The sequence below is a fragment of the Panulirus ornatus genome, chromosome 70, assembly GCF_036320965.1.
Source record: "Panulirus ornatus isolate Po-2019 chromosome 70, ASM3632096v1, whole genome shotgun sequence".
In the NCBI taxonomy this organism is placed as follows: domain Eukaryota; kingdom Metazoa; phylum Arthropoda; class Malacostraca; order Decapoda; family Palinuridae; genus Panulirus; species Panulirus ornatus.
Window position 1 is genome coordinate 13,598,265 of NC_092293.1, and position 12,056 is coordinate 13,610,320.

Consider the following 12,056-nt stretch of genomic DNA (forward strand, 5'->3'; position numbering starts at 1 on the left):
GAAATAGTGCAAATGACTGGGAGATGTATAAGAGAAGGAGGCAAGAGGTCAAGAGATAGGTGCAAGGATTGAGAAAGAGGGCTTCTGTATCTTCACTTCTTGAAACACCTAGAGTACAATATGATATATACAATACAAAATCTTCACCGTAAACTGAATTGCCCACCATATCTACTACTCTTGAGCTGGAAGAAATCACGGCCATAGAGTTTAATGATCTCTAATTCTTTTTTTTCATTACTTGCCAACATTAGTTTGGAATATATATACAATACAAAGTAAGGCATCTTCACTACAAACTGAAATGTCCCATATGATACATATAATGTACAATTGGGCATCTTCACTTAAACTGAATTGTCCACCATATCTAATGCACTTGAGCTGGTAGAAATCATGGCCATAGTTTATCTTTCATTCTTTATCTCCATTATTTGACACAATTGCATTATAATATGATGAATATGATACACAATTGGGCATCATTGAAATTTCAATACACAAAGAATTATAATCTTAATATTAGTGATGGTCTATACAGATTGGATAACTTTAATGTTGATAGAATTTGTAAACAATTCACCTTCTTGTCCACATAATAAGTTTATGATACGCTTGTTGTCTGTCTTCGACAATCACATGTTTACCATATGGCATCCTCGCTCCGTCTCTTCGTTGTATATCAACTGACTGTTATATTTTTCTCTTGTATCTCCCCTGATGATGTGAGTTTTACAGGAAAGTGCACTTGGGAACTTATCGTGTTTATTTTCCCCGTGGACTCATAAGAATAAACTTGATCACGTGCAAAATTGTGATCCTTTTCGATATATATATATATATATATATATATATATATATATATATATATATATATATATATATATATATATATATATATATATATATATATATATATATATATATACATATATATCTTTCTTTCAAACTATTCGCCATTTCCTGCATTAGCGAGGTAGCGTTAAGAACAGAGGACTGGGCCTTTGAGGGAATACCCTCACCTGGCCCAATTCTCTGTTCCTTCTTTTGGAAAATTGAAAAAAAAAAAAAAAAAAAAACAAACCGAGAGGGGAGGATTTCCAGCCCCCCGCTCCCTCCCCTTTTAGTCGCCTTCTACGACACGCAGGGAATACGTGGGAAGTATTCTTAATCCCCTATCCCCAGGGATATATATATATATATATATATATATATATATATATATATATATATATATATATATATATATATATATATATATATATATATATATATATATATATATATTTTCTTTCATACTATTCGCCATTTCCCGCATTAGCGAGGTAGCGTTAAGAACAGAGGACTGGGCCTTTTAGGGAATATCCTCACCAGGCCCCCTTCTCTGTTCCTTCTTTTGGAAAATAAAAAAGAAAAAAAAAAAAAAAAAAAAATATATATATTGGACAGGATCACAATTTTGGACAATCACATGTTTACCAGATGGCGTCCTAGCTTCGTCTCTTCGATGTATATCAACTGACTGTTATATTCCTCTCTTGTGTCTCCCCTGATGATGTGATTATTACACGAAAGTGCACTTTGGAACTTTTTGTGCTTCATTTTCCCCGTGGACTCATAGAAATATATATATATATATATATATATATATATATATATATATATATATATATATATATATATATATATATATATATATATATATATATATATATATATATATATATCCTTCAGTATGTTTACTTTCGATAATGAGGAACAGAAGAATGAGCCAAGCAAGTAAATTTCGTCAAAGACATCTCTCTTTTCTTAACGCTGCCTCGCAAAGATTTTCATTAATTCAAATTGAAGAAACAGACGTATTTTCTATTGTCTGGTTAGCTCAGTGGTAGAGCGTGAGTCTGACACACTCAAGGTCGTGGGTTCGAGACCCACACCAGACATAATTTTTGTCTTTTTCTTTTTTCATTTTGTCCGCATCACATGTGTGCAACATTCAGTATGTTCGTCCAACGTTATAGTGAAGATCTTCACAATAAATTGGGGTTTTCGACCTTATCTGAAAGGGTCAGGTCCACCAAGACGTCCTTGAAATCTTCCAGAAGCTTCTGGCGATCCTCCTCCAACTGCTGGGCACATCAGAGTTAACATGGGCCGGACATCGGTTGTGGAACGACTTAATCTGCTTCCGGTAGTTAGCAGGGATGATAATGAGGGCTCTGACCTCATACCAGGTCAGCTTGGTTCCAGTCTATTGCTTAGTTCCAGTTTATTACATAGTTCCAGTCTATTGCAACGACAATAAAAGATTAAAACTCATTTCTTCGTGGAAAATTGAGAGGAAAACACGACAGCAACATGGAGAATTACCCTGTGGTTATTTTGCCGGCTAGTCGGCAACGGTCGGTCAAACACTATTTTGCCGTGGTCATCTCAGTGCTTCATATAATACTATGTCACAAAATATGTTCTTGGGGGCGTAGCTCAGTGGTAGAGCACTCGCTTGGCATGCGAGAGGTCCCGGGTTCAAACCCCGGCGCTTCCATTTTTGTTATTGGGGAAATTCATTGTTTTCAGTCTTATATATATATATATATATATATATATATATATATATATATATATATATATATATATATATATATATATATATATATATATATATATATATATATATCGTCCGATCAGGGAAGTTAAGCAACGTTGGGTCTGGTTAGTACTTGGATGGGTGACCGTCTGGGAACACCAGATGCTGTTATCCCTGGGGATAGGGAAGAAAGTATACTTGCCTCGTATTCCCTGCGTGTCGTACAAGGCGACTAAAAGGGGAGGGAGCAGAAGGCCGGAAATCCTTTACTCTCATTTTCAATTTTCCAAAAGACGGAACAGAGAAGATATAAAGATATTGTAAAGATGTAACTAATATAAGATATAAGAATGAATGGAAGATACGAATGTAGCTGAAACAAGGAGTAATGAAGATTAAGGTGCAATGAAAATTATTCTGTAGTGAAGATGAATGTATATGTTAAATTTTGTATTGAACATCAAGAAGTAATGATAATGATGAGAGTGTAGTGACGATGAGGGTTTAGTTAGGGAGTGGTGACAATTGCCTTTACAATGATAATAAGGAGGTAACACAATGAGGAACACAAACTTTCCAAAGCTACGTTCAAGTCAGACTTTGAACTAAGTTCGGTAAACAGAAGGATGATGTTAAGATGAGAGTGTAGTGAGGAAGAGTATAGTGATGATAAGGATAATGTCAAGATAGGTTGTGGCGAAGATACGAATGTAGTGAAGATACGAATGTAGTAGAGATAAGGGTTATAAAGAGTAAAGTTTATTCAGAATGATTATGTAGTGAAGATAAGAACTATTTCCAGTGAACATCAGGGAGTACAATGATGATGGTATGGTAGAAATAACGGTGTAGTGAAGAAGAGGGTATAATGAAGATATAATTTAGTGAAAATAAGCTAGTAGTGAAGATACACTTTAGTGAATATGAGGTTGTAGTGAACTTAGCCATATTGACCTGATCCCCCAAATCCTCTAAACAACGTTCAAGGACGGATCCAAAACCGACCGAAAAGGCTATTTCTCTGTGTATTGTTAGTGGTGGTGGTGGTGTGTAGGTGTGTGTAATCATCTATTTGCACTGTATTAGGAAGGGGTTTTACACTCGTGGGGCCCCGTGTAAGTACGTTGTTTGTGTGAGCGGGAAAAATCTAAAGCCTTCCTTGAAACCAGCTTAGTCAAGATAAGGTTATATGAAGATGAGGTTGTAGTGAAGATTATAATAAGCCTTGCATAGTGAAGATAAAGGGATTGAGAAGAGGAGATGTAGTAAAGAAGATTATAGTGAACACAAAAGGATTCAAGCTAAGTGCAGGGTCGGCCTACTGGCTTGAACTTACATTTCAGGTCAAAGGCATTCGAGTACATAGTATTCGAATAGTTATTTCCCTATCAGGGCGATCATACCCTAGCGATAGCTCTCCCACCCGTTGCACAGGGGTCCCGGGTTCGATCCTGGCTGTTGGAGGTTTGTATGTTTCATGAGAGTGCTCGTTCATAGGCACTTAGTTCGTATATATATATATATATATATATATATATATATATATATATATATATATATATATATATATATATATATATATATATATATATATATATATATATATATATTCCTATGAGTCCATGGAGAAAATGAAACACGATAAGTTCCCAAATGAACTTTCGTTTAATAATGGCAAGTTAGTATGAAAGATAAAGTATGAAAGACAAAGATAGTGGACAAGTGTAATGTGTTCTGTGTCCTTGATAACCATTTGGTCTGACTCATTCAGATAAGGTCCAAAACGCCAGTAGTGAAGATGTACAAAGGATAATAGAACAGTGTACGTACGTACGTAGTGTGAGTATCTTGACTGATAGAAAGTATTGAAAGCGGCAGGAAGTAGTGAGATATTGTATTGTGCTTCGTACAAGACTGGCGGGCGACTCCGTCCTTCGTGCTGTGCCACACACAGTCTGGTGACTGTCGGGATGTGTAGCCATAATGTTTGATCTTATGACCATTAGTGATACATCATGTGATGTTTACTATCACAACATCGGCTTCTTCCTCCTCCTCCAGGAGAGTGGCAATCAGGTGGCGGTTATTGTGGTAGCCCGGCACGTGCAACTGTAAGATTTCAAGCAACATTGTGATAATGGGACACATTATAAAGAGTTCCATAATTTCTCTAATTCTTCCCCAAATTCATGTGGACCTGCAACACTGAAAATGTTTGAATACCTGCTGGTGTAGAGGGAGGGAGAGGGAGGCCTGGGATGAGAGTGAGGCTTTGTAGGAGAGAAAGGCTCGGGATGAGAGAGGCTGAACACAAGATGTTTGGCCGGAGAGTGAGGCTTTGAAGGAGAGAGAGGCTTGTATGAGATAGGCTGGGCATGAAAGAGGCTTGGCAGGAGAGTGAGGTTTCGAAGTTGAGAGAAGCTCGGGATGAGAGAAAGCTAAACATGAGAGAGACTTGTGGTGGGAGATGCTGGACACGAGAGACCTTTGATAGAGAGTAAGGCTGTGGAAGAGGAATAAACTTTGTATAAGAGAGGATGAAAAGGAAAGGAAGGCTTGGGATGAAGGTTAGGTTGAACACGAGAGAGAGGCCTGGGATAAGAGAGGCGGGAAAAGAGAGAGCCTTTAGGGGAGAGAGAGGCAGTGAACAATAGAGAGGCTTGGAATGGGAGATGCTGGAAACGAGATAGGTTAGGAGAGAGACAGAGAGAGAGAGAGAGAGAGAGAGAGAGAGAGAGAGAGAGAGAGAGAGAGAGAGAGAGAGAGAGAGAGAGAGAGGGGGGGGGGGGCATGGCTTCAGAGTGTGGTTTGAAGTAGAGAGAGGCTTAGATTGAGTGAGGTTATAAAGAGAGGCTTGGGAGGGAAAAGGGACGCGAGAGTTTGGGAGGAGACTGAAGTTGTAAAAGAGAGATCTCGCATAAGCGAGGCTGGACACGAGAGATATACTTGGAATGTGAAAAAGTAGTGAAGTAGAGAGAAACTTGGGATGAGAAAAGCTGGAGGTAAGAGAGGCGTGGGAGGAGAGTGAGGCTAAGTTTGGCAGAAAGGTTTGTTTGAGAGAGGCTGGACACCAGAGCAAGACTTGGGTTGAAAGCGAGACTTGACAAGAAAGAGGAAGGCTGGTGATGAGAGCGAGGCTGGACGAGAGAAAAGCTTGGAATGAAAACGATATTGGTAAGATGAGAGAGGCTGGTCTTGAGAAAGAAGCCTGGGTTGAGGGTTAAGTTGGATACGAGAGAGAGGATCGAGATGAGACAGAGGCTGTGGAGGAGCGAGAAGCTTGGGATGAGAAGGGCTGGACAAGGAAGAGGTTTGAGAGGGGAGTGAGGCTGTGAAGGAGAGTGGGGCTTGGTATGAAGATGGCTTGACACGAGAGAGAGACTTGGGATTAAGGTGATGTTGGGAGCAAGGGGGGGGGGGGGTGATAAGAGTTAGGCTGGATATGAGAGAGAGGATTGGGATGAGAGTGAGGCTGTGAATGATCGAGAGGCTTTGGATCAGAGAGAGAGAGGCTTAACAAGAGAGGAGCCTGGGAGGAGAGTGAAGCTGTGGAGGAGAAAGAGATGCTTGAGATGAAATAGGCTAGACACGAGAGAGGCTTGGGATGAGAGTTATTCTGGACGAGAAAGACAGGCTTGGGATGGGACTCTGGATCTGAAGAAGAGAAAGGCTTGGGATGAGAAATGCTAGATATGGGATAGACCCCTGGGATAAGAGTTAGGCTGGACATGAGAAGGAGGCTTGGGATGAGAGTGAGGCTGTGAATGATCGAGAGGCTTAGGATCAGAGAGAGAAAAGCTGAACAAGAGAGGAAGGTTTAGGGCAAAAGAGTTGACACGAGAGATATGCTAAGGATGTAGCCAGGCCAGACGCGAGAAAGGCTTGGAGTTACATAGATACCACACAGCCAGGTGGTCTGGCCTTAACTCTATTCAACAAAATGTATTGCCCTTAACAGCAGTAGAAGAAACGGAGAGCAAAACAAAGGCTCCCTCCCCACCCTCCACTCCCTCCGGCAACACGCAGCACGGAAAACAGGTAGAAAAAATACCTTGCAGGATTAATATGCCTGAAGGAAATGTTAACATGAAAGTCATAAGGTAGAATGAACATGAATATATCTTGCATGCCATCACCAAGGACGTGCATCCCTTCACTTTCTGTTATAAAGACAATAGTAAGGATAAACTTAAGCTCCAGCCTCCCGACTTACCATGACTATATCATTCCTAATGTTGAAGAATGATATTATAAAACTTACTCTTACAAAGCAGGTGACATGGGTTAATCAATGTTGGTATGTTACCTGGCCAGGGAGAGATCAGTGGTTGAGAAGGTAGCATGATATACCACTGCGTTATGATAACTGATTAACTGAATTATTCCATACTGGAGAGAGAGAGAGAGAGAGAGAGAGAGAGAGAGAGAGAGAGAGAGAGAGAGAGAGAGAGAGAGAGAGAGAGAGAGAGAGAGAGAGAGAGAGAGAGACTCTGTGAGAGAGGCTGGACAGGAGAGAAAGGCTTAAGATGTGAGAAAAGCTGTGAAGGAAATAGAGGCTTAGGGTAAGACACTGTGACGGAGAAAGATGATTGTCATGAAAGTCAAGGTGGACTCGAGAGAGAGAGGCTTGGGACTAGAGTCAGGCAGGACAGGAGAGAGAGGCTTGGGACGAGAGTCAGGCTGGACAGGAGAGAGAGGCTTGGGACGAGAGTCAGGCTGGACAGGAGAGAGAGAGGCTTGGGACGAGAGTCAGGCAGGACAGGAGAGAGAGGCTTGAGATGAGAATTAGTGTGGACACGGGAGAGAGACGTGGAATGTGGGAGAGGATGTGAAAGAGATGCTGAGAGAGAGAGGCTGGGCACCGGAGGAAGACTTGAGCTGAAAGTGAAAGTTTACAAGAATGAAAGAGGCAGGTGATGAGAGCGAGGCTGGACGTGAGAAAATCTTGGAATGAGAGCGATATTGTTAAGATGAGAGAGAGGCTGGTCTTGAGAAAGAAGCTTGGGTTGAGGGTTAAGTTGGACACAAGAGAGAGAGAGGGACTGTGAAGGTGATGTGGGCTTGGTATGAAGGAGGTTTGACACGGTAGATAGAGACTTGGAATATAAGAGTTAAGCTGGACACGAAACGGAGGCTTGGGGTGAGACAGGCTATACGTGAGAGAGAGAGAGAGAGAGAGAGAGAGAGAGAGAGAGAGAGAGAGAGAGAGAGAGAGAGAGAGAGAGAGAGAGAGAGTGGGTGGGTCATGGGCTGAGAGTTAGGCTGGACACGAGAGAAAGGCTTGGGATAAACTTAGCTGGTGAAGCTTAGATGTGAATCCAGTAATGAGTCACTTGACCACATTGTGTTGACCTTGCCATAATGGACCATTGGATTGACCTGGACATTACAAGCACAACTCACTCCTAGTTTTCTGCAGGTATTATCAACATAGGCTCACTCAAACGATGGAAATTCTACAGTCCATCATGGATGGACTTACGTTGAAGATGACATTAAACTCTTAAATGAAACATATATCATTTTCTTGTCGCATTAGATGAAGGAATATTTTCCTATTATAATAAGACGATCCATCTTGAATCTACGGGATTTATGAAACTTGATTTATGTCTCACAAGAAATAGGAAATGTCACTCATTCTTCATAACTGCAGGAGTTGTTTAATGTTGTTGTTGACAAGTAAGGTTAACATACAGATATATCAGGTCAATAATAGTGAGGTGCAGCCTTATGTGATGATGATGATGATGATGATATTGTGATGTGTAACGAGCGGCAGTACCTGCCTGATCTACAAGACACTAGACTCGGTTTATTCAGGTGTGTCGTTAACAATAAACCACAACTGATATCTCGCACTGCCATGTGTCCGAACTCCGCTCTGGCAATACAATGGACAAAACTACATGATTGATCACGTCTGATATTCAGTTATAAAACAAAAAATATCTAATTGTGAAAATAACGAGGAAAGTATAATACTAAGAAAAATAGAATATGATTATGACCATAAATCTACTAAGTAAAGCCATCATAATGTTTTCGGAGGATGCGCTGCTTCCACTGCCGGGCCCTATACTTAGCGTTGCCATCAACCGTCACCAGATCATTTTTCCCGTAAGTAAACAACTGTTTCTTGCTTACCTTTGCATCGTAGCAATGGCCTTGATTTCACAAATAACTGTTTAACATTTACAAAAATATACGCTCACTATTTCTTTGAAAAAATAATGAAAAACAAGTAAATTGTGCATGTATAAGTGATATATTTTGTGACGCTGTTCCCTTACACGATACACTATTTTTCACACGCTTTATATGCGTATTTACTGTGTAGTGTTTACATTTGTTTTCTTGTCAATGATAACGATTTTGACTTATGAGGATTATACCCCCCCCCCTCATTCTCACTCATTCCTAATGAATCGTAACAATAATAGAGTTGACAATGGTTCATGAGCAGGGGCGCCATGCCACGTATTTGTAAACTTCTCTTAATTTGGAAGAATTCCCTATTGTGATCATTGTTTGTGCAGGTGTATCATGTGGCAGACTGTGTGCCTCATATTATGAATGTGAGTGTAGACAAGTTACACACAAGCTACAACGTCTGCTGCAGTTATCATTTTGTATCAAGAAATTATGTGACTGGACAGATGACATCCTCCCAACAGAAACAAGATCTTCCTGTTTTGTAAGGTGTTCAGTAGGTGCAGGATTGTGAAACTTACAGTGTAGGTGTATATGTCTGCACTGCTTATGTGCAATGCTATATCATACATCAAAGCTAATCTTTGTTATGCATCATTCATGCAGATGGCGACTGCAAATCCTATTTATATACTGGTGATTGGAAAGGTCTGTGTGTTTAACATGCTCTTATTTGCACTATATTAGATAAATGTGTACCTGTTGTTGATCTATTAGATAATTAAGAAATATTTGAAAGAGAAGAGAAATTGTGAGAAAATAGATAGAAATATCCAATACATAGATTACGGATGAGCGAAAAATGATTATGATCATGTTACTGAGCAACCACATACAAGATGATACACGGAGAACAGACAGTTGTGATCAAAATATCTTACATAACATCAGGATGATAAAAATGTATATACTATTATTAACAGATAAATGATAAAGCAAAATGGAAGAAAAGCAAATAGGTTAAATTTCTGCTACGTCAGTTGAATGAAGGGAAGTATAAGACCCTTTACTCCTGTTATTGACCATATGTGTACTAGGAGAAAATCTGAAGGTGAGATAAACATGACAACTACATAACATCAGGATGAGTGAAACTATATACTGCCGTTTGTATTTAATAAAGATTTATATTAGTGACCCATGAAGAATAAGGTTATGCGTCATGACTATAGAGGGCGTGAGAGAGAGAGAGACCCACAAAGTTGCCAACACGTATTTTGGTCATCCATTTTTGTATTGGTTGGAGCAGTGGCTTTCCTATCATGGTGTATATAGTCATTGCTTGGGACACCAGTGGCCAGAACTGCTGCTGCCCCACACGGCCTCCTCAGAGAGCAGCGAGGTGGATAAGATGGCAGTAGGAGAGGTCGGCTCGCACCAAACCACCAAGTGGACGACCCCGGTGCAGGACGCGTGAGGAGGATGAACGGCTGGGGCAGGTCGTGCAGGACGTGTGAGCAGGATGAACGGATGGGACAGGTTGTGCAGGACGTGTGAGCAGGATGAACGGCTGGAGCAGGTTGTGCAGGACGTGTGAGCAGGATGAACGGATGGGACAGGTTGTGCAGGACGTGTGAGCAGGATGAACGGATGGGACAGGTTGTGCAGGACGTGTGAGGAGGATGAACGGCTGGGGTAGGTAGGTCGTGCGGGACAGAGCCATGAGGTCAGCTGTCCACGTCAGCCACAGACGCAGCAGTGTCATGCAGGCACCACCAGACGCCGTCTCCAGGAACAACACCTACACTGCCACACTCCTGCTGAGGAAGAGCAACTGAACCAAGCACACAGGCAAGCACGCGCGCCTGGGATCTGCCCTACAACATTTAGGAGTGGGAGAAGGTGACTGGGAAGACGTTATCATGTTGACATATGAAAAATGTTCTCCTCTGTTGAGGCAGGTTCAAGACTGTGCTGGAGGCGCCCTCACAATACCCGTTACAGTTCTGAACATATCTGCCAGCTTCAACACTGAGGCAGAGTGCAAGGGTCATGTTGGGGATGGAGGTGGAAACCTGGGCCTGGCCAGCTGGTAAGGTCACTGTAACAGCCAGCAATACAGTGAAATATTAGATGTTCTTCATCCTCCTGTTCGCACCATGAGCGTCCCACAGTCAAATGTCATCCAGCTGGTGCAGGATAAGTGCTCAATACACACCAGTAGAGCAATGTGTGGTGGTCTAGTGCCCACATGGAAATCCAAGTCTTGGACTGGCCCACGAAGGGTGTGACATGATCCCTACAGAGAAGCTGTGGGCAATTATGAGCCGGGAATGGAGGGTGAGTGAGGCCAGGAACCAACAAGACATCATGGACACTGCACGCGAGGTATGGTACAGCCTTCGTCGCCGCCCCCAGTGTCTGCACAAACTTCGTCCATTGTGTTGCCACAAGGATTCACCAAGTTGTTGATGGCCGTGGCTGGGGGATGAAGGTCACATTAAATGTAATTAAGGTTAATTTGTCATGTTACTGCAATAAACTAATGTTCCTGTTCGTCCTGTATGGTTATTCTAATCACACAACCCCATCAGTCTCTCTCTCTCTCTCTCTCTCTCTCTCTCTCTCTCTCTCTCTCTCTCTCTCTCTCTCTAATTGCTGGAAGCAGTATAACGGATCCTTATAATACTGATGTATGAGGGATATAAACTCAGTCTCCAGTGTTTAGTCTCGATTCCCAGAAACCTTGGAAAGGTAAAGACTCACTCAGTTCCCCGGGGGCCCGGCTCTGTGTTGTTGTGTAAGACAAACGTAAAGTCTATCATTACCTATAGCTATACCGCAGTCATCTTGGCAACACTACTACCATAACCGGCCCACTCCACTTCCCTCCTACCTGACACGCACACCTCATTGGTTGTTGCTATTTTGACCGCCAATTTTATCGTTAAAATTTAAATCGATACTGTATCAGTTTTATATCTCTGCGTACACAGTATCATTATATTGCGGTGAACATCTACATTATGTTGATTATTTAAGATAACAAGTAGGAGACAAAAAGAAATATCCAGAGCGAAAAAAAGTCCAGATTGGAGCGCCCCCAGACGGCCAGGGGGGAAGTGGAGTCGCCGGGACTAAGCCATCACGACTGACCAGCGTTGCCAACATGACTGCGGGCGGCAGGGTAGCACATAACTGTTCAAGCTCAAGTTGCCAAGTTTCTCTGTTCTTAATCTAACCCTAAGCAATTATTTCATTATGTGACACTCTGTGTCCAGGTAGTGGCCATTATAACAATATAATCTGGAAAATA

General features: G+C 41.6%; 1 long non-coding RNA gene across 2 annotated transcripts; it reads left to right on the forward strand.

The window, feature by feature from the left end:
* Positions 1–10,001: 10,001 nt before the first annotated feature.
* LOC139747728 (uncharacterized) lies at positions 10,002–11,297 on the forward strand. Of its 2 annotated transcripts, none has more exons than XR_011712450.1 (2): positions 10,002–10,319; positions 10,444–11,297. It is a non-coding gene; the product is annotated as an uncharacterized lncRNA (long non-coding RNA). The 2 variants fall into 2 exon arrangements; XR_011712449.1 differs by having other exon boundaries at positions 10,002–10,239.
* Positions 11,298–12,056: the final 759 nt, after the last annotated feature.